This window comes from Dermochelys coriacea, chromosome 5 (genome assembly GCF_009764565.3).
Source record: "Dermochelys coriacea isolate rDerCor1 chromosome 5, rDerCor1.pri.v4, whole genome shotgun sequence".
NCBI classification, from domain to species: Eukaryota; Metazoa; Chordata; order Testudines; family Dermochelyidae; genus Dermochelys; species Dermochelys coriacea.
Window position 1 is genome coordinate 71,932,316 of NC_050072.1, and position 27,881 is coordinate 71,960,196.

General features: G+C 42.9%; 1 long non-coding RNA gene across 1 annotated transcript; it reads right to left on the reverse strand.

Moving 5' to 3' along the window:
* Nucleotides 1-2,053: 2,053 nt before the first annotated feature.
* Nucleotides 2,054-13,955, reverse strand: LOC119856011. Its single transcript, XR_005293116.1, has 3 exons — nt 13,354-13,955; nt 4,307-4,505; nt 2,054-3,720 (listed from the first exon to the last, which is right to left on the reverse strand). It is a non-coding gene; the product is annotated as an uncharacterized LOC119856011 (long non-coding RNA).
* Nucleotides 13,956-27,881: the final 13,926 nt, after the last annotated feature.

Below are 27,881 nucleotides of genomic sequence, written 5' to 3' on the forward strand. Positions count from 1 at the left end.
AACATATTTCCCATTGCACTTTGTATCCCATTGTATATTTTGTTAATGAGTTGTTTGTACAAATTAAGGTTAAATGTGCCTGAGATCAAACAAATATGTGGGCCCTAACCCTGCTTACTGGGGGTGAGGGAGGAGTTCATAGACTCATATACTTTAAGGCCAGAAGGGACTATCATGTTCATCTAGTCTGACCTGCACATTGCAGGCCCTAGAATGTCACGCGCACTAATAGACCCCCTAACCTCTGGCTGAGTTACTGGACTCCTCAAATCATGATTTAAAGACTTCAAGTTAACAGAGAATTCACCATTTACACTAATTTAAACTTGCAAGTGACCTGTGTCCCATACTGCGGAGGAAGACGAAAAACTCACAGGGTCTCTGCGGTAAAATTTGGGTCTCCTTTGGAATGCTACCCCTGGATCAACTAACCATTCAAACCTTCTTTAATCTGCTACTGGTAGTGTGCCTCGCTTCTTGCTGACATACAGAAGATTTATCTTTTGATATACAGTAAACCTTCAGAAAGGGCACATACCAAATCTTACTGATCCAAGGTGTGCAGCAGCAGTGACTGAACAAAAGAACACAGCACTGTTTTGCACACAGGTACTTTTTCAAAGAATTATACCTTAATTACTCAAGCAAAATAGGCAATTAGATGCACAGTTCACAATCATATCCACAATTACATTTTTAACCAATAACATATTGACATATAAAAGTTATTGCCAAAGTTAGAGCAAAGACAAGTGGAAGGCTCTGAGAGTGAGGCCAAAGTTTTAAGCAAGCGACTCTTTTGTCAAAGTAAGGTGATAATTAGTTCCTAAACTTAACTGATGAATTTACACATGCTAAATTGGGATCTTAACCATGCATTTTTGTGTGCACAAATCCTTATACCTATTTTAAGAAGTTCAACTGCAGTTCCCCATTTAAGTGAAAATTATTCTAAGTTTTTGCAAAAGCAGTGTTGCTCACCTGAAGCCCTAGTTGTGCACTAACTTGTTTATCAGAAATCTAGCCTTGGATGTCTAGTAAATACAGGGTCAGATTCTCTGCAGCACACAGCTTCCACGGGGCTTGGCAGGGAGGGATGGCTGTCAGATAATGGCTCCCTGATTCTCTCTCCAGCCCTGGACCCAGGAGCTGTTAGGCCCTAGGAACAATATGCCAGCTGGTGTTTCCCAGAGTACATCTCACTCTGGCTACTTCCCCTCCCTGCCTCTTGTATTAGGAGTTACAGGGATGGAGGCATAGAAACTGGCTCTGCTAGTTCCACACCTACTGTGGATGCTTCCATGACAGAGGTATTTCCATCCCTACTGGGGAATAAGGGTAGGTTTCCACTACCCATCTGCTGTGTGAGTGGTGCAAAAAGAGTAGAGCAGGGTTATGAATTTGGCCCAGGCACATGAAAGGATTATTGAAAAAAAAAACCACCTCTCTGTAATATAGCAATGGCATGCAAAGCATTGACGCAGCCTCTTCTCTAGGAATGCCTATAGAGTGCCAGGTCCCTATGACTCTCCCCAATGCACATTTGCCCTCTTTTCCCAGCATGCCTTTCTGGGGCTGGCTCTTTTAATTTGTCAGAGACCAGCAGTGTTAGAATTAAAGTGGCTATTTTGCAACTGGCTGATGTTTGATGCATTTCTCTTTCTTGGAGGTGGTAAGTGTTCTCAACTCCTGTTATGATTTTCCCCTAGTTTTCCCTGAGGGTCCAGCATATTCTCACACTCCACTTTGTATTATTCATATCCATTCTTTGTCTCTACCTTTTCTCTTTCCTATTGGGTGTTTAATATACTGCTTTATGTTTTTACTTAGTAACTATTTCTAGTGCTTGTTTTGCGGCTGTTACTTCTCTTCTGCTGTGAAGAAAGAAGAAAATGGAGAAAACTCCCCAGTCAGGCAGCTTGTATGAATAACACTACCTAATCTGTAAGTAGTTGTTGCTAGTTATAATTTCAGTTCAGTCCACCATCGGACTGCTTTCATTTGAAAATGAGTCTGGCGGTCTTTTGGCCTCATTTGAAATTAGAGGCACTGTAGTAATGGAGGTCTGCTATGCTGGCCTTCCCAGTTTAGCTGCTCACGCCATAAGACTGGCAATATTTACAGTTGTATTTAGTGATTGATTGCTATACTGGTATGGTCAACAGTAGCTTCCAAAATGTATATATGCATATTCTATGTCATTACAGATTTCTCAGGAGTAGCTAGATATCCACTAACCTTTTCCCTTTTCACCCTGTGTGTGTTACAACAATCCAAATTCACTTTCATCCAAAGGATCAAAGCTCCAGCTCAGGAAAAGTATTTAACTGTAAGCATGCGAGTGGGACTGCTCATGCATTCAACAACTCTAATGCTTTGCTTAATCAGGGCCTTAAGCATTTTGTATTATATTGAACATATCCATATACCTATCCAGCTTCTCCTTACTGTTGTGGGTTAGAGAGCTGCAGTAGAAAGGAAGCAGGATGGCAGATAGAAGACCTCTCAATCATCTCCTGTTCTCATGAGCAGGATGTCTTCTTCAAAAACTGCCTCTTATTCAGTATCACACTTAATTACCAATATTCTGTTTGTATTTGAAATGCTTTATTACTTGTTTGCTGTATTCCAGATCATTCATCAATAGTTCTGTTCTGTACTTTCTCTAATGGAAGGTTTTCCCTTATACAATCTTTGTCCTAAGATGACAATGTGCAGTTTTGTTTTCCTTTCCAGAGTATTTTAATTAACTTCTAAACTATAATTAGGCTTCGTACTAATTACATGCAGGGCCAGAGAGGGTGGTCCTACAGCTAGTGGCAGTACTGTACTTTCTAGGAGGGGGAGGCTAGAGATAGACCCAAAGTAAAATTGGACTGGGATCTGATCTTTGCAGCAGGCTTCATCCCTTACTGAAATGCTCGGTGAGCAAATAAAATAATTTAAATATACAATTAAACCATCACTCAAAACAAAAGATAAAATAAATTATAAATGTATGCCTCCTCCTCCCACTCCCAACTGGATTCACAGAGGCTCTAGCAATACCCCAAAAAGGAAGACACTCCAGAGTCTCTGAAGACCCACAGAGACTTGGCTGTTGGATTTTACATGGAAAGTACTCAGATACAACAGTAGGCAACCTGAAAATGGATAGCTACTACATTATCTAACTTGGAGTGGAGCCTTTTATTGGAGAGTTTCTGATATAGTCAGAATTGGCTAGGCTCAGACTCTAGACATTTATGCATGTGCTGAATTTTAAGCACTTGAATAGCAGGATTAAGACCTTAGTCACTTCTGCCAGCTAGAATCTTCTTCACTGCTAGGCCAAAGGTACTTTTCAATAAGAGACAAGCAAATTTGCACAACTAAAATTGCCTTCTGACAGTTTAACATTTACTATTTTGTTACCAAGGAATTGCGCTGAACATGTGTCTTCTGGTGTTTCCCAAGAATTGCAGCAAATAAGAGGCTTGAGCAGGTGCTGAAAGGTATCAGCTGCTGGATTTGCCTCCAGGTTCTACTTCCATTACTGTATGCGACTCCCCGGAAATGGTGATGCTCCCCAATAGGGCATGTAGCTTTCAGAGACCGAAACTGTGAATATTTCCAAATGCCCTTTTCTGCAGCTTACTGTACATAGTACCATGTAGGTCTGGCCCAAGGAATGCACAGCTAATTGTTTTGTTGAGATACTCCAGCAAGTGTTTTTATGATCTGTTAAAAAAAAAAACCCCACTAAATATAGGGCAGGAAAATGGTTAGTGAAACGTATTGCCAGTTTGTGCTCTTATCTGCAATACTAACATGGTACTGCCTGATTCAGTATTTAGTGGAAAACAATTTCTCTGGAAAAGGTTTTATATTTCTATGGATCTAATGCCAAAACAGAGTGTCAGCTAAGGCAACAGGACCTTGAATCCAGCATTGCTATCACTAATTTTTATTGGCGGGCACCCCATTCGGCTTTAAATTTATGAAGCAATGCAGAGCTGCCAACTCTGACTCACCGGCAGGGAGATTCAATCCTTCATTTCCTTACATACCTGTGTGTGTGTGTGTGTGTGTGTGTCTGTCTGTCTCACTTCTAGTTCTGGGTCTTTTTATTATTATTATTGGAAATTTAGCTGAGGAAAGGAGGTTCTATCTGGAGTGTATTTTTGCCAGCCTTCCATCACATGCTGACGCACAGTAGCTGATGCATCCACATAGAATCAAAGTAGTATCAATACTTTAAATAAATGTTTCCACTAAATTGCAGCCCCAGAAAAATCCAGAATGGATTGTAGCAGAGTGCCTTTACCTTTCACAGGGCAGCTGTTCCCAACATCAGCTTGGGCTTCCATGCCCAAATGAGAACCGTTTTTCATTCTGATCTTAAGTTCTTTATCTTTAGGAGTCTCACCAGTTGTGGTGAAGAGGAAAATTCGCCACTGGATTTCACAAAATAAAGTCCTATCCAATTCAGGCCAGCTCAGAAAGTCACTGATCAGAAGCAATGCCTGTTGGAATAAGAGTGCTTTTGGTTCACTACCTTCATTAGTCCTATGTCAGCAGCTTATTTAATTACATCATGAAGAATGCATTGGGAAGGGAACTGCATGTCTTAATGGGATAGACAACTTTTCACATTGGGTTAGCAGTTCAGATTCAGCCCAAGTCCCTAGTGACCAAAAGTTGTTACCTCTCCTGAGTAGTTCTCAGATGATACATAAATGGACTTCGATGGAATCAGTCTGGGTCCCAGTGGATCAGACTGCAGAACTGGGACCTAGCTATTTTTAAGAAAGGTGAATTTAGTGATAGTAAATGTTGCTGGATTAACAGACTTGCAAACCAAAGTCCTCTATTTAAGACCTCAAAAAGGATTTTAGATGGTGCTCAGACCCAATGGCAGAAATATTGTCAGCAACTTCCCCTTCAGCCTGCCTCAACTCTGACATGGAGTGACCATTCCCACGTGTGGGAGGACAGGTCAGTCTTCATGCCTCTTCAGTCCTTTTCCTCTTCTGTGACATTATCAACAAGACAGTCAATTATTGGCAACTGTAATGTAGACACTTGTCCACAGGGAATCTGAGACTCCAGCTAGACAAATGTAGATTAAATTTCAAAATCAGAGTATGAAAAAAAAGCACTTCATTCTGTTTTATGATGTGGACGATTCAGTTCAGGGAACTTGCTTTGCTGTTAGAAAGTCATTAATTGAGTCCTGCCCAAATGCAGATGCCCAAGAGCACAGCAGCTGGAAAGAGTGAATCACAGTTCATTTCCACACCAAACACCAATATATGACTTTTTGCTTTAATCACATTTGCTATGCAAAAGTTCAGGGACAAAGTTGGGAAATGTACAAAGAAACTGCAAGTGGAAAGCATACAGAGAAAAAGCATTTTCTGTGTATACTGTAAGTCTGGCAAGTCAAAGGCAATTATGAAAGACAGCATTGGCATTTGAGTCAGTGCAGCTGTTTAGCAGGAAAAAAAAACATACAGAGTGGAAGGACAGACGTATCATTTCTATGCTTTCGTCTCTGAGATGCCTGTGCATTATCACAATAATATATGCCATGATCTTTGCCTGTTACTGAAGGTACTATGAAGGTTCTCCTGAGGTGATTAAAGAGATAGGAAGTTGTTAGACAGCGCCAACATTTTAGTAAAAGCTAATGGTTCAAATTAGGTCAAATGAGAGTTAGGCATTTATGAAGGGGCCATTTTAAATATGTAAAATGAACCATAAATTCATGATCTTACAAAGAGCTCTGTTAGGAGGACACTAATGTAGTTATGGCAGAGATTGAGGCCCCTTTAGTTCCTCCTTATGTGTGGTGCAGAGAAAGTAAAAGGGAGTAGGAAAGCTGCACAAGCAGCAGAAGTGGGGGAATGGAGCAGGTCCGGCAGGTGTCCCCATCCCAGGAATCTATGGAACTCCCTGCCCTTCCAGAAGCCAACGCTGTTCAATTAGATCTCCAGGTTCTGGGTTATCAGACATGGAAGGGTAGCACGGGGGAAACAGCTGATGTAAATGCCATACTCCTCTAAGAGGCTGGCAGAAGTACTGTGAACAAAACCAGCTGGAGTTATTGTAGCTAAAAGTAGTATTAACTCCTGCTCTAGGTATATCCCCCTCTGTTGATGGGGAGTACATTACAAGAGGGTTACCTTGGCCCATGGTAATGCTGCTTTTCAGAGAGCTATGCTGCTAGATGGCAGAAGAGCACCATAGAAAGGCAACTGCACCTCTACTAGTTTAGAGCTTCCATGCTATGTGTTTCCCTTGGGTTCCACAGTGTTTAGAGACCATGAACTCTGCCTCACCCAGGGCTAGTCCCTTAGAGTAGCATTTACTGTGAACACCATAGGGTGAACCTCAGCTGGGAGGGTGCTTCCCAGCACAGGAAGACAGACATGTGTTAGCTCTGCTTGAGCTAGTGTACTAAAAACAATAGGGTAGCCAGGGATAGCATGGGTGGCAGCTTGGGCTAGCTGCCTTTGTGCTAACCCACCAGATCCATAGGTATGTACTCAGGTGGCTAGCCTGAGCTGCTGCCCATACTACTCCCCCCAAGCTATTTTTAACACTCTAGTGCAAACAGAACTAGCAGGTGTCTGTCTACCTGAGTGGGGAAGCACACTCCCAGCTGCAGTGTAGACATAACCAGAATCTCCTGGGCCATTTCCTCTTCCTGCGGGTTTACCATGGGAGGTTTCCAGAGTTAGCTGTAAAAAGGCATCCAATTAAATCAATGCTTGGATTGCTCATGGCTTTTTCATTGCTGCAACACATTAAATAAGCCACATTAAAAAGATACGTTTAGAGAATAAAGTTTGCACTGTTCGTCATGCCAAAGCCAGGAACCTCCAAAGTTAAGGTTCAATGCACAGCCTTAGTTCTGCCCCGTGTACATACATTGCAATGCTTTTACTGTATGTGCTTGCTGCTGCTCCCACTGTAAGTTGTTCCAATAAAAATGGACATTTTATCCAATAGAAATGTAAGCTTTGAAACTCAAAAATAGAACAGCATAGAAGTACAGTAAACACTCACTTCTAGGTTGTTGGCACCATTTTCTCATTCCAGATGTGGAGTGGCTTAATTGTAGAGCCTCTCTCAGTTTTTGGCTCAATTCCCCACTGTATATTATTCAAACTGACAACAAGGAACTGTTTGTATGTGAATGTAATGACCTCTACAAACTAGTCAGGCTTGGTCCTGGAAGGTGCTGCTGAGGAATCCTCTTTTCTCATTGGCTACAAAGTAGCAAGGGGCCCTCAGCACTTTGCAGGATTGGGCCTTTGGAATCTTACGTCTGGTCTAGACTAACGATTAGTACATGGCAAGTTGGGGTGTCAATCTACCTTGCACTAGCCATGCACTAGTGCACTTTGATAATTTTTAGTGCAAGTCAGCAGGCTCCAGATGGACAGTTAGTGCACAGTAGGCTAATGCAAGGTAGATTAACACCCGATCTTGCCATGGGCTAGCTTTTGGATCTAGGCAAGCCCTCATACTACAGTTCTCCCCTCACAGGAGAAATTCTCTCAAGCTGGAGTTGCATATAAATATTCATGAAAACAACATTTTCAGATGCCTGTATTAATAAAAAGTGAAAGAAAACACAGAATTAAATTTTAGAAACATTAACTTGCTCCTTCTTTCTCCAGACACATCAGCCTATGTAGCAGAAACCTTTATTTTTTCGCCCACCCTACTGTTCCTAGTAGGGATTTCCAACATGGGTCACTCTCATAACTAGCCTCCCCTGCCCCCAATAGATTCAACTGCGGACTGTCCCCCAGTTCACTCACTTGTTATGGCACTTGGTCATGGCTAGGATGAGGTAGTGCTGGTCATGCATGTCTTCACTACATGTTAAATTCAGGCTTTAATTCAAACCCTCCCAACTAGCCACACAGAAGACTCTCTGACCTGGGTTTGGAGGTATGTTAAGCCCGAACTAATTTACCTGGCCGAGGGTGTGGGTTACACGTTGGGGTCCGCTTTAACTCAGGCTGGAACCTGCCCACTTTGCAGTGAAGATACTGGTAAAGTCACTTGGGTGCTGATAATCCTCTGGTGCTCTTCCTATATTTCCCCCAAAAGGACAGACAGATTCTCTTGGAATTGAGATAATTGACTGAGAAAGAGCCCTGGAACATCTCAGTCCAAAGAGCACAGAGATAAGCCCCCAGACACACATAGGCGAGTAAAGAAACAGTGAGGAGATAATAATGCAGAAGGGGCTTTGCTGTGGGGACCAGGCTAGGCTAACTTGGGTGCTCAGAGCGGGGTGCTAGTTACCTACACTAGCTGTCCAGTGAAGACGTACCAATTGAGGGACATATGGGAGGAGAGTCAACATTTTGTTTAGCATGAAGGCGTCATTCTTCCTGTGCAGACAATGTTTGCCTTTCTCTGGGGAGAAGCTTTGGGAGTGGCTCTTCATCTGAGACCAACAGTAAGCAGATGTTCTATGCCTTAAGCAAGAGCTGGCTCTTCTAGTGCCTGTTGTAACTTGTGTAAGATCTCTAGAGCGGTTATAATCTCACTAAGGCACCAGGTAGAGATTGTAACTTGCAAGAAGCTTCCATCAGTTTATTTGCAAAGTCTGTAAACCTGAAAGGAAAGACTTGAAGGGATTATAAAAATCAGTCAGCTTTTCCAATAAAATCTATTAGTCCTGAAAGGAATGACTTGTGAAGGTTATTATTGCCACTAGTTTGCCTTGTAAATGCTGTATGTCAAATCCTGAAATCTTTACCCAGACAAACTCCCACTAAGAGCATGGAAGTTTACCCAAATAAGGACTGGATCAGGTCTTCTGTGATTAACCCTGTGATCCCTCCAATGAAGGACTGACTGCCATCATAATGCTGCTAACTTTGTTAGACCTCGCAAGATCTGTGAGCCTGATGGAAGAAACTCATGGATACATCTACACAACAGCAAGTCCCACAGCCTGGGGTCAACAGATTTGGGCTGACGCTATAGTACTAAAAAAATAGCTGTGTAGGTATTGCAGATTGGGCTAGAGCTTGGGATCTAAAGCCCACTCCCAACGCTTCAGAGCCCAAACTCCAGACTGAGTTGCAGTGTCTATGTAAAAAAACCGAGGAGTCCTTGTGGCATCTCAGAGACTAACAAATTTATTTGGGCATAAGCTTTCATGGGCTAGTACCCACTTCATCAGCTGTATGAAGTAAAAGATACAGGAGCAGGTATAAATACATGAAAGGATATGGGTTGCGTTACCAAGTGTTAGGTCAGTCTAATGAGATAAATCAACCAACAGCAGGATACCAAGGGAGGAGAAATAACTTTTGAAATGGTAAGAGAGTGGCCCATTACAGACAGTTGACAAGGTGTGAGTAACAGTAGGGAGAAATTAGTATTGGGGAAATTAAGTTTAGGTTTTGTAATGTTCTGCTCCTTTTACTTCATACATCTGATGAAGTGGGTTCTAGCCCACGAAAGCTTATGCCCAAATACGTTTGTTAGTCTCTAAGGTGCCACAAGAACTCCTCGGTTTTTTTGTGGGGAGTTTTTTGTTTTTTTTTGCTGATGCAGATTAACACGGCTACTACTGAAAAGTGTGTACATAGCTATTTGCAACTCTGCAGCACAGGCCTCACGAGCCAGAGTCTGTCAACCCAGGCTCAGACTGGCTGCCATGGGCTGCTGTTCACTGTGTAGAACTACTCAGAGGTTACAAATTGTACCAGTTTGCTTGCAGAGCTTCTATGACCCTTGAAAAGAACAGATTGTGCTGATTTTTTTTTTTTAATTGATTAGTTCTCTAGAGAAGCTTGTAAATGCCATAAAACCTGAAGTGGAAGACTCAGAAGAAGGAGTATGTATTGTCTTAAGTAAATTTAATCACACTGTATTTTAATGAGTCCTCTAAAGAGATTTTTATAAGGGATTCCAGCAGCCACAGTATAATTATTGGTCTGTCATACTTCATTAGGCACCCTATCATTTAGGAATTTAGATTAATAAAGCTCATAAAATGTGCCATGAGCATAACTGGTCAAATTGATGTCTGTATCTGTATACCTATTATTTGTATGCCATTATTTTGCACGTTGTGTGCGGCATGTATATCATTGTATCTATTTAAAACATTTTAAAATAAGTCATTTAAAACTTGCTTGCTTTTAACACTTGAAACTGTCTATCATGTATAGGCTACATTATAAAAAACCCAAAGTCCAGATGATGATAGATTTCCTCAGAGCGCGTAGACCATACTCAATGGGTCTATTCGTGGGGTAAGATACCATTACTCATGTTGAATAGTACCAGAATTGGGCCCAAAGTTATTATCCTTCTTTATCAATGCTGTGTATTAAGGATACTGCACAAAAAACAAGTGGAATTGTGTTGTACTGAAGCACTAGAAGGCCTTGAGAGTGTCCTGACATGAATTTTGCTGGTGCTGTAAGTTCCCATTATTATCATCACTTACAAAGGAGTTATGCAGACTGTTTTCCCTCTGTTGGGGACTCACCACTGTATATTATTGTTATGTCTAATGCCATCATTTGGTCAGGGCAGAGCCAGACAAAATTATAAAAGTTGGCTGAGATTAACCTAATGTACTCCAAACACCACAAGTGAGAGCCAAGAGGAGAAAGTGATTAAAAAGAATATTTACATTGGTTGGACTTCATTTTAAAATGGCTTTGTAAGAGCTCAATCATCCTTTTATCCTAGTAAAAGGTCAGATTCCAATTTAGTTAATTGCATGGAATCCAGTTCTACCTTCAGGCTCAGATACCACCGAGATGCTCAAATATCGTGGTAATGGGCAGAGTATAAAAACCCCGAACAGAAGCACCTCACTGGCAGTTGAGCCCAGACAGGGTAGAATTAAGCCCTTTTGATCTATTTAAATTTTTCATGCACTTTAAGAAATCTGGATAATTGTTGCACTGATCTAGTGTGGCTGGTGGTAGTGCTGCTTCTGAAAAAAAAAAAAAATAGCCTCAGCATTCTCCTTCAGAGGTATATAGCTGACTGCCTTTTACTGCCAGATGAGAGTGACAGGGTTTCAAAAATAGGTGTCTAAAGTTAGAGCATACATCCATATTTAGCCACCTAAATAAGTGGTGTGAATTTCAAATGAGTTGAGCACCCCAAAGTCCACTCTGAAATTTATAAGAGCTATTGAGTACTTGGCATTTTTGAAAATCAAGTCCCTTGGTTTTATATATGTCTATAGACACACACACACGACTTTTATGCCCCCATTCTCCCTTCCCTCAACATAAAGGTTATGTCAGAAAAGGGTCATGTTCCAGGGGCAAGATAGAAAGGACCAAAGTCCTGCACGTCGAGGGTCCAGTTCCATGAATTCTCTTTACTTCCAGTGATGGCTCATTTACTAATTCATTAATCTTATGTTTGGGAGAAGATTTAAAACATAAAGCCCTGCCAAAGTTCCTTATTTGAAAGAAAATCAAGCAACTTCATCAGCAACTAATTGCTCCCACAAGCTTTTCTGTAGCTAAAAATAGTTGTATTTTATTAGTGCAGGACTTATTAACTTCAACAGAAGTCCAGTAATACCATCCACCATATCACTTTAGTACTTTCTCCCAAAAGCCATACGTTTGGAAATATTAATTGTGATGGCCATCAACTCCTGAAAAGCTGAAGCTATTGCTTAGCCAATCCCAGGGGTTATTTGAATATTAGCCACATAATGAGTGTTTGGGTAAAAGTTGTAATTGGTCAATAGATAGAGATGCTTTCTAAAGTAAAATCCCCATTAAGTTCTCCTACACATGTATGGAAAGACTTTCTGCTACAGGTAGGTTTCAGAGTAGCAGCCGTGTTAGTCTGTATTCGCAAAAAGAAAAGGAGTACTTGTGGCACCTTAGAGACTAACAAATTTTTTTGAGCATAAGCTTTCGTGAGCTACAGCTCACTTCATTGGATGCATTTGGTGGAAAAAACAGAGGAGAGATTTACACACACGCACACAACATGAAACAATGGGTTTATCATCACTCTCCTTACAGTGTGTATGATAAACCCATTGTTTCATGTTCTCTGTGTGTGTGTGTGTGTGTGTGTGTGTGTGTGTGTGTGTATAAATCTCTCCTCTGTTTTTTCCACCAAATGCATCCGATGAAGTGAGCTGTAGCTCACGAAAGCTTATGCTCTAATAAATATGTTAATCTCTAAGGTGCCACAAGTACTCCTTTTCTTCTTGCTACAGGTAGGTTCACCCACAGGTCAATGCACAGTTTTAAGCTCGATAATTATGACATCTTCTTTGTAATGATGTTTTTCCTACTTTTGGAAAAACTAATTTTTCATCCGTAGAAACAACATCTGTTTTGTGATCTACATTGTCTGCATGCCTTCGCAGAAGAGTAGTTCTATATTTGTGTGCCCCCAGTTCACATATTCTTCTCTTCTTCCCAGGGATTTTGCATAGTACATGTCATGTTATCGCCATCTGCACTGACCTGCAGCCAAGAATAGTCATGAAGCCAATGAGCTTGCAAAGTTCTCTTGAAAGCTTGTTTCAAAATGAGAATTTCTGGCACTAAAGTGGAGGAGTCAAGGGTGACATGACAAACATGTCTACAGTTGCTGTGTGAAGTTCCTCTCTTCCAATTCCTTCCAAGACCCTCTCCAGTGTGGCTTTCATACTTTGGTGATAATGTTTTCATTGGAGTGCAGTCTCCAAGGACTTCTTCCTAGCCAAAACTCAGAACCAGTATGCCTTCCTCATCTCCCTGACCTGTCAGCTGACTTCAGCACTATCAACCACACCCCTCTTCTTGAAATCTTGTCTTCCCTCGACTTCTGTGACTGTCCTCTCCTGGCGCTCCTCCTTCCTCTCTAATCATTCCTTCAGCGTGTCCTTCACAGGATCCTCCTCATCCTATTACACTTCTTGGGGCATCCTGGGCTGCTAGTCACTTTGTTGCCACTTGCTTCCAGCATGAGGAAGTCTTGTCTGTACTAGCTGGGTGTTAGTTCCTTAACAACCAGCTTGTCAGCCCCTCAAGCACTCCTCTCTCAGTTATACCAGCTCTGCAGGTTGACAATAGGTACACCCCTGTTGTCCCTTCTAAGGGCCTCCTGTGGTGTCCAGCCTCTGACCACTAGATTCCCACATAAACCCCAGAGCCTCCATTCCCAAAAGAATGTACCCCATTTTACCAGTTGTACCATAGCCCACTGCTCCTGCATCTCACACAGCACTTGAATTCAATTTAAGATTAGAGATTCAAATAGAAACAAGTGTAAGTGATGGAAACAAATGGTAACATAAAAATCAAAACCATAATACATGAATTAGGGCCTTGTGATAGGGTCAAGACTCACCACCACTGGTGTCTCCCACTGGTTGCTCCAGGAATTAGTTCTGTCCAGTCATGGAGCACTCTCTGCGCATGGTGTCTTTCCCATCGCCTGCTCTGCTGCCTTGGGACACGCATTACTCCCAACTCAGCGATGTCCTTTTCAGGGCACTGCCCTCCAGTAGTGCCCACTATTCCAGTTTCACCCCCTTCCGCGGTGGGTGGGGGCAGTCTTCAGTCTGCACTTGCCCTTGTGGCCAACTGTGGCCTAAAGCCTAGCCCCTTTGCCTCAGGGCCGGCCACAGCCTGCATCAGGCCATGCTCCTCCGTAGCCCCGTGCAGTACAAGGGGGAGACCCAGGCCCACCTGCTACTCTGTGTCCCAACCCAGGGACCCTCTAGCGGCAGCCTCTCTGCCCTCCTGCTCTCCCCTTGTCAGACTATCATCCCCGGGCCACTTCCCCTTTGGCCACTTGCACCTTCTTAACAGGGGCCACAGCCACAGATAACTAGGCTGGAGCACTCCTCTGCTCCCCCACAAACCTGCCCAGCACTGCTCTGGCCAAGGTGCGTGCTTGCTCCCTAGCTCAGGAGCCAGTCCTCCTCCATTACTAGTCAGGAAGAGACTGTCTTCTCTTCTGCTAGGCAGCCATTATATAGGGCCTCACCCGGCCCTGATTGGCTGCCTCTTCTCTGCCCCGATTGGCTCCCCACAGGCCTTTGTTGATTGGCTACCGGTCTGCACAACCTGAAAGGCCTGTTCCAGCCCTTTTCTCAGGGGGTAGGGTGACTGCCGCACCACAAGCCTACACTTATTAATAGTTGCCTTTCCTATCTCATAAACTAGATTCTCACCCCAGAGTTCAGTCTTTTGCAGCACTTGCCAGCTCCATGGAGTTAGGAGCCGGTCTTTCATGAAGCCGTCTTTTTTCACTTATCAAGGTGCCTCCTAGGGAATGGCTCCAGAGCGTCCTTTTCCACCCTGTGATATACTGAATCAGTCTTTTGTCTCTATCTCAGATAGGGCGATCCCCTGGTTCCTTTTCATTTCCAAGTGATTTCAATGTTTATCATTTGTCTTTGATGGTTTTGCATTGACTTTTCTGGATTGGTGCAAAGGTGAACAATTGAGCAACACATTACATAATTGGCTACCCAAGGAGGTGTGACAACTCTCTCCTGCTTGAGTGGGCCATCACTGAAATCTATTATTCCCTTTCACTTTCAATCCAAGACCATAAGGGCATTTTCAATATAGTTACCTTATTCCTTAAATATTACCTGTATTCACATCTTTCAGTGATTGAGTATCAGTCAGTTATAAGCTTTCAGTAGAGGCTTCACATGCTACCCTTTATGGATAAATACTATGAAAGTGGTTTATTAGGTGTAGTGAGTTTGACGGGTCTGAGACAGGAGTTGCTTGTAAAGAACAGTGAACTCTTTGCCCGTTGGCATCTATGTGTCACGGGGAGTTCTACAAGGCTCTATCCTCACTCCCTTCTCTTCTCCCTTTACATCTTACGTTTGGCTAATCTCTTCCAAAAACACAAATTCAACTGCTATCTCTATGCGCTGTTGATTTACAGATTTACCTCTCTCCTGCAGACCTGTCTCCTTCTGTCCAAACTAAAATCTTGGCTTGTCTCTCTGACATTTCCTTGTGTGTATCTAGCCTTCCGCTTAAGTTCAACATGGCTAAAACAAAACTCTTTGTTTTAGCAAAAAAAAATCTTTCCCCTCAAGTGCTCTTCCTCACCTCCTTTCTTGATCACTGGACATCACTACCTTCCTGTCTGTCAATCAGGCCCATAACCTGGGGGGTCATCTTTGACTCAAACCTCTCTCTCTCTAGGTCCTCTGAGCCATTCTATGTCTAAATCTTGCAGATTCTTTCCGCATAACATCTCTAAAATGTGGCCTTTCCTCTTCATCCACTCAGCGAAATCTCTCGTCCAGGCTAGCATGATCTCATGTCTTGATTTACTACAACATCTCTGACAAATGTAGCCTTGACTCCCCCTTCTCTATTGTATCAAACATAAGAACCTTGTCTTCACTTTCAAGGCCTTTCATGGCCTATCTCAACCAGCTTCCAGTGCCCACTTGTTAAAATTTCAGACAAGCTCCTTGTGCTCTCCCATAACGTCCTTCACGGTTGGGAGGAGCTCCCCGCAGCCATCGGCAAAACTAATGCATTATCCTGCTTCAAAACCCTCCTTATAACTCTTCTCTGCCATGATGCCTACAAAAACCTTGGCCACAGCTAGACTACTGGTGTGTGAGACCATTGGCTAACATGCTGACCAATATTGCCTCATTGTTTCCTTTTACTCTCCTGCCTTATAGTATAGATCAGGGGTATCCAAACTTAGTGACCCTCTCAACTGCATACAACAATCTTTAGAAGTTCAAGAGCTGGAGCGTGCCTGTTGGGGGCTTAGGGCTTCAGCCCTGTGGGAGGTGCCTTCCTGGGCTTTGGGGTTCAGCCCTGTGGGGAGGGGTGTCTTGGAGCTTCAGCCCTGCTTCTGCTGAAGTCCTGAGCCCTGGCACACACACCCTATGGAGCCTAGCACAATGGGATCTTGGTTCTTGATTGGACCTCCTAGGCGCTATGGTAATACAAATTCATAACAATCCTCAGCACCTATACTACAATTAGTAATAAGAACCTGAGCTGGTGCTTCAATCCTGTCCTCTCTTCTCTGTATATTCAATGTATATTTCAGCCAATCCTTTCCCCTCCCTGGCCACCATTATAGTGGTATTTATATTACACCCATAGCATTAGCAATGGTACTTGTGTTAATTCACTTAATGGTAGGCAGCAAAGGGAAATGATTGGCTGGACTAGCCTCCAGTAACTCTACTATCACTGTTAATATCATTAGTGCTAATACAGTAGCAGTAAGAATGGCTGTATCAGCTTCGCTCATGGGAGAAAAGGACCTGATCATGTGGCCTTTCATTCATGGTATGATCCAACTCTTTGGCATGAGCCCCATTCCTGGGTCATGTTACAAGTTCCCAGGCTCGATCTTTACTATTGCTTATAAGAAACCCCCCTTACTAACAATTCTTGGCTACATATTCAGAAATTTTACAAGAACCTAACCTAACCTTTTCAAATCAACAGGCCTGGATAACATCACCCAAGAGTCGTAAAGGAATTAGCTGAAAAGCTCTCTGAACCACTAATGGTAATTTTTTAACAAATCCTGGAAAACTGGGAAAATTCCAAAGGATTTGGAGGACTGCCAGGATAGTTTCAGTATTTTAAATGTGTATAAGGGATGACCCTGAGACCAACGGGCCTGACATTGATCCCAGGTAGCATAGTGGAATGCTTAATTTGGGACTCTATCGGCAAAGAATTAGAGGCTAAAAATATAATTAATGCCAGTCATGGAAGGTGGGTCTTGTCAAACTAGCCTGTTTATTTTATTTTTTTTTTAACAGGATTACAGATCTGGTTGAGAAAAGCAATCGTTTTAATATCACAAACTCGGATTTCTCCACGGCATTTGACTAAGCACCACGTGACATATGAGCTAATAGGGCAAGCATTAGATGAATTAAAAACTGACTTATTGACAGATCTTAAAATGTTTATTATAAGTGGGGTATATCAATGAACAGGACCATTTCTAGTGGCTTCCCCAGGAATTGGTTCTTGGTCCAATGCTATTTAATATTTTTATTAACAAACTAATGATGATATATAAAATCTTTGCTGGTATAATCTGCAAATAACACAAAGATTATTGGGCTAGTAAATAATGAAGAGTGCATATTACTGTTATAGAGGGATCAAGAGCACCTGACTAAATGGTCACAATCCAACAAAATGTGTTTGAATACAGCCAAATGCAAGATAGTACACCCAAGAACCAAGAATGCAGGCTACACACAGCATAGGAGATTCTGTCTTGGAAAGCAGTGACTCAGAGCAGAACTTAAGAATCATCATAGATAATAACCTCAGTATGAGCTCTGAGTGCAATGCTGTGGCAAAACGGGCTAATGAGATCATTGGATGTATAAAAAGAGGAGTATCAAGTAGAAGTAGGGTAGTGATCTGTATATAGCACTGGTAAGAGCACTGCTAGAACACTGTGTCTGGTTCCACTTCAAGAAGAATGTGGAAATACTGGAGTGAGTTCAAAGGAGGGCCACAAAAGTGATCCAGGGGATGGAATACAAGCTTTATGATACGAGTCTTACCTACTTGACCACTGGTTGGGAAACTTAAGTCCAATTATCTGATGTTTGTAATTTGCTTTATTGTCCTCAGATGAAAGGTGCTACAGAAGAGCAAAGTGTTATTAATTAAACAAATATGATGTGAAGATGCAGATGGAGCAGATATATTAGTGTCATTATCTTGAATTCTATTATCCCCCTAATGTCAAATATATCCTGATTATTCCATTCTATCCTGATTACTCAGAGGGTGCCTCTAATTCTCTATTCACCACCTTGATAATTTATCACATAGCTATGTTACAATAAAAGTGACATTTTCTGTAGGCTTTTTATAAATAGGATTCAGACCCTTTACTTCTGCTTTCATTTCAGATGCTAAATTGTCTTCGTTTAATTAGTATGGCCATCGTAAATATCAGAGAGGGTTAATGTGTGGGAATTAATTTGTTGCTGCCTTTAACGAGCAGTGATGGTGACAAAGTGTTCTTCCAACGGAAAACATTAATATTAGTCAATCTGAAGGCCTGAGCAGCACTGAATCAGGAAGAACCTAGGCACAATTAATTCCTGATTTAGCTGCTTCTGCTGGAAACAGCTCAGAATAGACTCTAAAATAATCAATATCATTAGTCACAAAACTTTAAGGCTTTCAGGAGTACACAACTATTATCCTAATTCTTTGTGCTAAATGGTGCCGCTTCTCCTTTCTTGACCACTGGGAAGGGAGGGATGCTGCAAATGCCATGAAGAGATACAGTACTGTAAGGCCATCTGTCTATATATGCCAGTTGCTTGAAGACTGCCTCAGGGAGTGCTAAAGAGATGGAACTGGTTAATACTCCTTTCATCTGCTGGTGAAATATGTAATATGTGCTCCTCTCCCACAAACTATTGCCTAGAGTGAGGGCCACTCCTTTATCCCAACTGGAGACACCTCCTTGGGAATTATAGAGTGCTACTGAGCACAGTAGCTGGATGCCTCCCCTCTGCCCAGAGAGCACTTGTTTCTCCATGAGTCTTGCACAGGTGTGCTAAGCTGGCAGTTCTGTGCTCTTCTCCTGAGTACACCTGATTAAATGGTCACAATGCCAGGCACTACAAGGCAGAATTTAGTCCTAAATACTACCAAGGAGCTCCGTGTTTGGATCCTGTATTTGGTCTCTCACTTCAAAGCCAGTGTGGGCTGGGCACCTGCAGATGCGGCACACTCAGCTCCTGCACTAGTCTTATGTCATTCTACAACGACTCCTGTTGGGCATTTTGAAGTGTCATAAGCAGAGTTCCAAAAACAATACAATAACTCACTAGAGATGGTGCTAGGTTAGAGCCTAGACACCCTCCTGCTTAGGCCATAGTCTGCGTGGCCAGCCCTTTTCTACCAGCATGAGGCAGAGGAGTGATGATGAATCACAAGGAGAAACTGATGGCAGTTGTGTTAGGCTGGGGAAAACCTGTAAATGGGAATGGTGGGAAATTGAAGCAGAGTAAACATTTACCCAATTCCTGTATCAACATTGTCTAAAATACAGATCTGAACTCTTTATAAAACCATGAAAGAGCGACAAGTATGATTTAAAAAAAATAATCTGTCCAGCAGTAAGAGTGAGGGCAGCTACCATACAGTCATGCAAAACCCAGCATTGTTAATCATTAGCAGAGATCAAAAGGTTAGAAGGGGGAGAGGGAAGAGCAGAGCTCAACCCAGAAATAGCACCTGCTTCCAAGAAAAACCTGATGACCGCATCTTAGAAACCAGTCACCAGCTGTCCAAATCCATTAAGGCACTTACTATATATAGGCATAGGAGGACTGTCATTTTGTGTTAGTGAGAAAAGAGGTGAATAAGAGTCCCAATGCACAGGAAAAACACATACAATTACCAAAGTTTCAGTCATACCATCATAGCTCATGATCTATCAGCACTTCTATTTTAACTCCTGTTTCCAAGTCATTATCAGCCAACCCAAAATTTGCTCTGGGTTAAATCTTATCATCCAGTCCTGACCAAGAGCAAGTAATCTTTTCTTTTCTTTCCAAACATTCAAAAACGATTATCATGAGCATTTTAAAGTTTCAATAGTGCAAGTCCCACAGAAGTTAGGAAGTGCTACCAACTTCACATGGATATTTTGAGGATTAACAAAATTAAAGTGTGTTCTGCAATTTGAAGATGTAAAGATCTATAGAATTGCTAAGGATAATTATTTTGTGGTGATCCAATTAAAAATAAACAAAAGAGTTAATTTTAACAGCCAAGGTACTCTGTTTAGTCAATACATTCTCCTGTTGGAACAGGGTAATAGTGGAAATAGCAGAAAGGTGGGCAAAGGTAAACTAAAAAGCTCGCAAACAAAAACAACAAGGATGTTGGACTTGATGGTTTTCTCCTGTTCCTAAAAGGACATAGATCAAATCCATCTCTGATATAACTCTACTGAAATCTCTGGAATTTCACCAAGAAAGAGTTTGCTATTGTGCTGTTAGTTTGGTCAGATAAACTGTTGCATTTGCAGGCACCTCCTGGGAATTTTGGAAGTACTGGCACTTGAAAAGAGGTCAGTGACATCTGTTACATAATTTTGAAACTACTTAGAAGTACAATTTTCAGTTTCATGCACTGGGAATCAATTTTTAAATCAAGAAGGGATATTCTTCTAAAAGATAAGGAGTACTTGTGGCACCTTAGAGACTAACAAATTTATTTGAGCATAAGCTTTCGTGAGCTACAGGTCACTTCATTGGATGCATTTGGTGGAGTGAGCTGTAGCTCACGAAAGCTTATGCTCAAATAAATTTGTTAGTCTCTAAGGTGCCACAAGTACTCCTTTTCTTTTTTGCGAATACAGACTAACATGGCTGCTACTCTGAAACCTCTTCTAAAAGATGTGTTCTAGGAATTATTTTCAGGAAGTTCTATGGCCTGTGTTATACAGGAGGTCAGACTAGGTGATCACAATGGTCCCTTCAGCCCTTGAAGTCTATCAATAAAACACAACTCCTTTAACATTATCAGAAATGAGTGGTAATTCCTCTCAGTGTTCTACTGAAAATGTGACCCTTACAGAAGGACAGGATGGCTCAGGGGATTGCCAGTGAGCCATTTTTCTCAAAGTTTAAATCCGGCCCAGGTTGGTAGTGACGGAAAGTTGTTAACACTTGCTCACTGTTTGGCAGCCAAGATGAAAGAAGTTGGTGATCTCAGTCCAGTTCCCAGTGGGCATATGTCCAGATTACAGTCAGCACTGCCTGTCAATCTCAAGAAACAGACCAAGAACTGAATTGGCATGGGAAAGGAATTGTCCGTGGAGGTCTGCCTCTGCATATTCCGACCTTTGAGATGTGGATACCCACAATGAGCTCAATAGAAGATCAATGCCACTGAGTTATGAGAGCACCTCCTGGTATCCTCGTATTCACGCCCAAAGTTGTAAAAGGTGTGTACCCCAAGTACACGATATAAAGAACCAAGGATTGTCAGTGCTGAGTGGCCTTTGGGTCTGAACATTCAGATACACAAAAGGATGTTTGCATGTCTCTAATGGAGGGTGCTGCTCCTCTGGGTGTTTCCAAGTTCAGCATAAATGCACAAGCATCCCACAAGAGAGGATATACAGAGGCAGTGTACCTCAAAGAACAACAATGATTGGTAAGTAACCCTTCCTTCCTTAACAGTGATCCTTCCAAGACTGAAGTGAGAAACATTGAGGGGAAGCTTCATTGTCACTGCCCAGCCTGTATCAAAAGAAAAGAAATAGAATTGCAACTTGTATTGTATGATGATGCAAGAAAGGCTCTTAGCTTGACAAATGTTCTGTATAAAATAGGGTTTCAAGAGCATTTTCACTGGAAAACATTTGACAGGAAAGTCATTGATTTGGCATTCTCTATATCTGAAAGTCTAAATTTGTATTTGTAATCTAAATACTTACAACTTCTAACAGAAAAACATGATTCCCCCCACACACACATAGCCCTCCTTTCAGTTTCCTTTGTTATTTTTCTTCTCATATTGCTTTTGTTGCCTAAAAAAGTTAACTGTTCCCCATGTCCATGCTCCCAAGTCCCTAGTCAATTTATGTTTTTGAAACTCTCCACTCTGTCTCTCACTAAGTCCCCTCTCCTCATCTGCCATGATTTTTGCCTGCTGCCTTTTCTATACCTCCTTTCGTTTCTGCTAACAAATTACTGCTAGCTCCCAAAAGATACCTAAAAATACAAAAGATACCTGCAAAATAATAATATCCTTTAGTCAATTAATCCTCTCCTGTCAGGATGCTGCTGCTAACTCAGAAAACAGTCTTATGTAGTCTTATGCAGTCTTATGTAGATTCAGACTGATACTGTGTGCCTGACCTGTCTTTCATTGAAATCAGTGGAATTTTGCCTTTGACTTCACTGGGTGCAGGAGGGGCTCTATCTGATATGCTGCAGCCATTTCCCAGTGGCAACACATCATAGAATGCTCTGCTACTCAGCTGCAGGAGGCTCCAAAGTAGCAGACCCAAGAGGTGGTATTGTAGGGGCATAGTTTACAAATCTGAAGCAATGCTATTAAAGTTAAGGTGCTTCGAAGAATGACAAAAGGGAGGCAGAGCATGTAATTTATTTATCTCTGGCAAAGATGCTCACTGACAAGCTTGAGGAATCGGAAATACAGCTAAAGTTGCACTTTAACCTGTGATTTGAGGAGCTTTGAACCAATAAAAAGGAAACACAAGCCACAGTAACAACAGGAAGGAGTCACACAAAGTGACCCTGACTACAAGTGGTCGGGACATTTTTGACTAAATTTCATTAAGTTGGTGATCTCAGTGTTTCATCACTGCTGAAAATGTTTGACAGAGACTTAGTAGTTTTGTGTGAGAGAGAGAGAGAATCTGCAATACTCCACAACCTGCTGGTCTCAGCACTGGCCTGGGATGTGAAAGACAGGTTCAAGACCCTGCTGTGCCTGAGCTGGGAGGCAACCAGCAGAAAAGGGACTTAAACCTGGGTCACCTATTTTCTATCCTACTGCTGTAATCACCAGGCTACATACACACCACATTGCTTCCAACTTCAAAAATCTCAGGTTTTGATCAAAAAATCAGACATTTCAACACTATTCCCTCTTGGCGAACACATCTGAAAGGTTTTACTTTCATTCCAATGTGAAACAAAACCAAATTTCAAAACCTCAAAAATCGCCATGAAATGGAATTGTTGCCCTCCAGTCAACTCTAACACTGGCACTTCAATCACACAGGCCTCAGAATTGAGACTGCTCACAAAAAGATGCAAGAAAAGAGGCCAGCTATGGTTTTTGAGTCTGCTTTGCTCCTTCACAGGTAAAATGGTCTTTCCAAAAGGGCAGCACCGGCCTTTGGTTTGTCCTACAGTTAATCCCAGTGGTGAGATACACATAGTGTATAAACTGCGGGCTTGTCTACACGTACAGCACTGCACTGGTACAGCTGAGCCGCTGTAGTGCTTAGTGAAGACATTACCATGCCAATGGGAGAGCTTCTCCTGTTGGCATAGTTAATCCACCTCCCCGAGAGGTAGTAGCTGTGTCAATGGGAGTACCCTTCCCATTGACATAGTGCTGTCTACACCTTGGGGTAGGTCGGTGTAACTATGTCACTCCAGGATGTGGATCTTCTCTGAGCAACGTAGTTATACTGACATCAGTTGGTACTGTAGACCAAACCTTAGATGTATCTCATAAGAATCTTAGCAATACTACGCCAAATTCATCCCTGGCCTAATGTTTCTGAGAGCTTCAAAACAGTCACTGTTGAATAAAATGTTGAGTTATACTAAGGATGAATTTAAATTATTGTATTAGTGTCTGACCTTGATGCTAAGTGGAAGCAGTCTCTGTATCATCTATTGGCCATCTTCATATGTGGCTTTTAACACCATAGTTTCTGAGCTCCTCCCCTGTAAAAGGTAACAATGAAAGTTACAAAAATCATCTCTCTCTCTTCTTGTAAAACTGGGATGGGCGGTCTATTTTTTTTAACCAGCTATGTTTAAACATGGAAGAGTTGACTCTGAGTGTCTTTCCATGAAGAGCTATTGTTGAAAAGTCAAAAGAATCAATGGGTTTTGCATTTAGTTCTGAACACTGAATGACACCAGGGTCATTCTCATCTGTTCTAGTTGTCTAACCAGCTTTCCCCAGTGACTTTATATAGATATTTATTAGGGTTGGGGACAGGACAGGGTTTGTGGGACTCCCTAGGTGAAGATTCTGGGAGTAGTGGAACAACTGTTCTTCAGGACATCTGAAAGGAAGGACCTGAACCATTCAGGGTCCTTCTATTCACTCCTGGGCCTTCTTGGAGGAAGTGTTTGGTGATAAACAGTGTTGAATGCCATAGAGAGGTCCAGCAGGGTGAGGGTAGTTGTAGTTCCCTTTCCCACGGACAGAAGGAGTTCATACACCAGATCAACAGGTGCTATTTCTATGCTATGCTCTAGCCTGAACCTGGTGGAGAGGGATCCAAGATACAGGTAGTTGACAGATGGCACTGGAGATTGTTTTTGGTTTTCTCTAGCCTTTTGATTAGCTTGCTTAAAAAAAGAGAGATTTGATACTAAACAGTAGTTGGTAAGTTCACCAGCATCAAATGATAGTTTCTTTAGTGTGGGTCAGATTACTGTGTGCTTTAGAATGGGAGGCAGGCTTCCCTCATGAAAGGAGGTGATGATAGGCTCTGTTAGTAAGGGTCTGAGGTGTTCTCTACTCAATTTTCCTAGCCAGAAAGTGCCATGGTCAGTCACAAATGGTGGTTGTTTGCTGCTAGTGCTTCTGTGACCACACTCATATGATTATGCTGATTTTTTGCATGTAAGGGGTTACATCTTTGGCCTTGAATTTCTCTTGTTCTTCTTGTGCCCCGTGAGGCCCTCCCAGATGTGAGAGGTCTTCTCTATGAAGTAAAATGATAAGTCTCTGCAGCAAGAAATGCTAGGTCCTGGGGTTGAGAAATGTCCAGACTTGAGACAGGTGTGAGACAGCTCAGAAATGTTCTGCCAGTTTGATTTTGCTGCCACTATTGACAGAGGAGAGGTAGGTTCTTTTAGCTTCCTCCATCGCTATGGCTTAGATCTGGAAGAATCCCTTGTGTTGGAGTTTCTCTGAATAAGACCGTGATATAGCGATATAGATAGTGATATATAGATATAGATAGTAATGCTCAAGACTTCTTCCTTCCCTTTTTGTCTGTGATGGGCCATCCAAGAACCAGGCTGTGAGATGGTGAGGGGGCACCAGTACTGTTCTGGGCTTCACCAGTTCTTTCATTCCTAAGCTTCTTGGTTGGATGTGGTTTGCTACAAGTAACTTTTGTAATTTGTTGGGGTCCATAGTTTCCAAGGGCAGATCATGCGGATAGCTTCTTCCTGCCCGAGAAGAGGGAGAGCTCTGATTTCTGCTTGGGTTCAGCTGTGCTATGCTGCTCAGCTTCTTTGCACTGAAATATTTACAGCACGTAACAATTACAGGATAAAAGCCCATTATGCAATGGCATATTATTACAGATTGTGATCCCACTTACAGGGAATCAATTTCTTTAACTCCATAAAATCACAAGTGTTCCTATAACTGCCATCCTGTGTAAAATTACGGAGCATCATTTTCCTTCCTTTTGGTTCCCAGAAAGCACTGTTATTGATGGTCTCTGCAGGGGAGCTCAGTATATAATTTAACAATTTCACATTTGTGAAGAAGAAAAGGATTGAATCCCCTTTGCATTGAAAAATTTAAATGATTTGTGATATACACTTACTCAGACTAGAGTAGTTACTTACCTTATAGTAACTGGAGATTCTTCAAGATGAGTGGTCCCTATTTGTATTCCACTGTGGATATGCATGTGTACCATGCACCTGGAGCAAGAGAATTTTGAATACAGGGTCCATTGGTCCACATGTGTGCCTTGACTGACTTCATACCTCCGACCAAGGAGATAAAGAGCAGGGTGGTCTGACAGTCTCTCCAGTTAATTCTCCACTGCAGCTCAGAGAAGATCTGAAGCAGAGGGGAAGGACGGAAGGTAGTGGAATACAGATAGGGACCATACGTCTAGAAGAACTTCAAGTTACGACAAGGTAAGTAACTTTCTCGTCTTCTTTGAGTGCTGGTCCCTAGGTGTATTCCACTGTGAGTGATTGACAAGCAGTACTCAAACAGGTGGAGGGTGCGAAGTTATAGACTGCAGAGATAAACAAAGGACTGCTATTCCCAAAGATGCATCAGCAGAGGAGTCCTGTACCAAGGCATAGTGTCTGGCAAATATGTAGACTGAGCTCCACATAGCTGCCTTACAAATATTAAGTAGAGGCACCTTTTGAAGTGATGCCATAGATGTTGCTTGCACTCTTGTAGAATGAGCAATTACTCCATAAGGATGGAGAAGATTAGACTGGAAATAGCAGTGCAAAATACAGCCTGAGATCCATTTTGAGATTTTTTTTTTTTGAGGGGATATGCCCTGCCCCTGAGCATTTCTGCTGTGGCAACAAATAGCTCATTGTTGTTCTCTGCAGGTAAAAGGCTAAGACTCACCAAATGCCGAGGGAATTGAGTTTCCTTTCTTCAGAGGATGTGTGAGGTTTTGGGAACAACCCAGGTAAGGGGACAGACAGACTGGTTCAAGTGAACCTCTGAGACAAAAAATTTGGGGGTGAATTAGGGTGTAAACGTAATGAAGCCTTGTCCTTACAGAATATAGTGTAAAGAGGATCCTCATCAGCACTCAAGCCCACCGACCCTCCTGGCTGAGGTGATGGTTACCGGGAATGTGACCTTCATAGATACAAGAGACATGGAGCAAGAAGCTAATAGTTCAAAATGAGGCTTAGTGAGTACTGAGAGAACAATGATTGCTCTATGGATGATGCCTAAGGCTCTGTGTTTGTCACGGAGGTCATGAAAAGTCATGGATTCCGTGACTTTCTGTGATCTCCGTGACTTCTGCAAGGGCCCATGTGACTGGCCTGAGAGTCACCTGAGCAGCTCAGGCAGCCCCTGGGCCACTCACACCAGCTGCTGCTGGGCCGTCTTGGCCCCCCCCTCCCCTGCCCACCAGCAGCAGGAGTTTGGGTGTGGGGGGGGCTCAGGGCTAGGGATTGGGATGCAGGGTGGTGCTTACCTGCGGGGGGGGGCTCCCCAGAAGGGCGACAGGAACTCCTCTCCCTCAACTCCTAGCTCCACTTACTGCCTCTGGCTGCAGGCACTGTCCCCGCAGCTACCATTGGCCACGGTTCCCAGTCAATGGGAGCTGCAGAACCGGGGCTTGGGGCAGAGCAGAGGCAGCATGTGGAGCTAGGAGCTGGAGGTCACTGCTTCCCAAGAGCCACATAGGGAATCTGCCCCAGCCCTGCCAACTCCCCCCATCAAGCACCCGCAGTGCCCCCCTTGATCGCACCCCCGAGCACTCACTGTGCCTCCCCAGCATCCGTGGGCACCCTCCTGAGCCACACCTCCAACACCCGTGGTGCCCCCCAGGGCCGTTCCCCTGAGCTGCCCCGCCAAGTTTTAGTCAGAGGTATATGGTAAAAGTCATGGACAGGACACAGGCCATTAATTTTTGTTTACTGCCCGTGACCTGTCCATGACTTTTACTAAAAATACCCATGACTAAAATGTAGCCTTAACGATGCCCATCCCAAATCCAGGCTCGGAGATGAAGCGGCCACGGGTTTGGATGTCTGATATTGCTGTTTCCCTTGAGTCAGGAGATCGGGAAACGTAGGAATGATGATCGGTGCCTGAGATTACATGCATAGGAGGTTTGGGAACCAAAACGGTCTGGGCCAATTGTGGGGCAATGACCTGTCCTGCCAAATCTTGCATAAAACTCGAGGCATGAGTGGTGGTGAAGGGAAGGCACAGTTCAGATGAGCTGACCCTGGAAGGAGCAGAGGCTTGCCATTTGAATGGCAACCCAGAGCTCCTATGGAACAGCACATGTTGCACTTTCTGGTTTTTTTTGGGGGGGGTTCAGCAGAGGAGTCTTATTGGGATCCAGGAAGTAGGTGGGCGAAGCCAAATAATTACAGGGGACACCTAATGAACAACAGGGACAGGAGTGCGGTCAAAGGGTCAAACAAAGGGAACCGGACAGGGACACCGAGCAGAGAACCCTGGACAGCGCCCACTGCTCCTCGAAGGTGTCAAGGGAGTCAGTGGACTCCACCCAGAGGAACTCTGCCCAGATGCGTGAACGGACGGAGGATCGGAAATAGTCCCCACAGTCACAGGAGACTCCATCGGCCAACCTCCTCACCCTGGTTTTATAGATGGCCACTTTAGCCAGGGCCAGAAGGAGGTTGACCAGGAGGTCCCGTGACTTGGTTT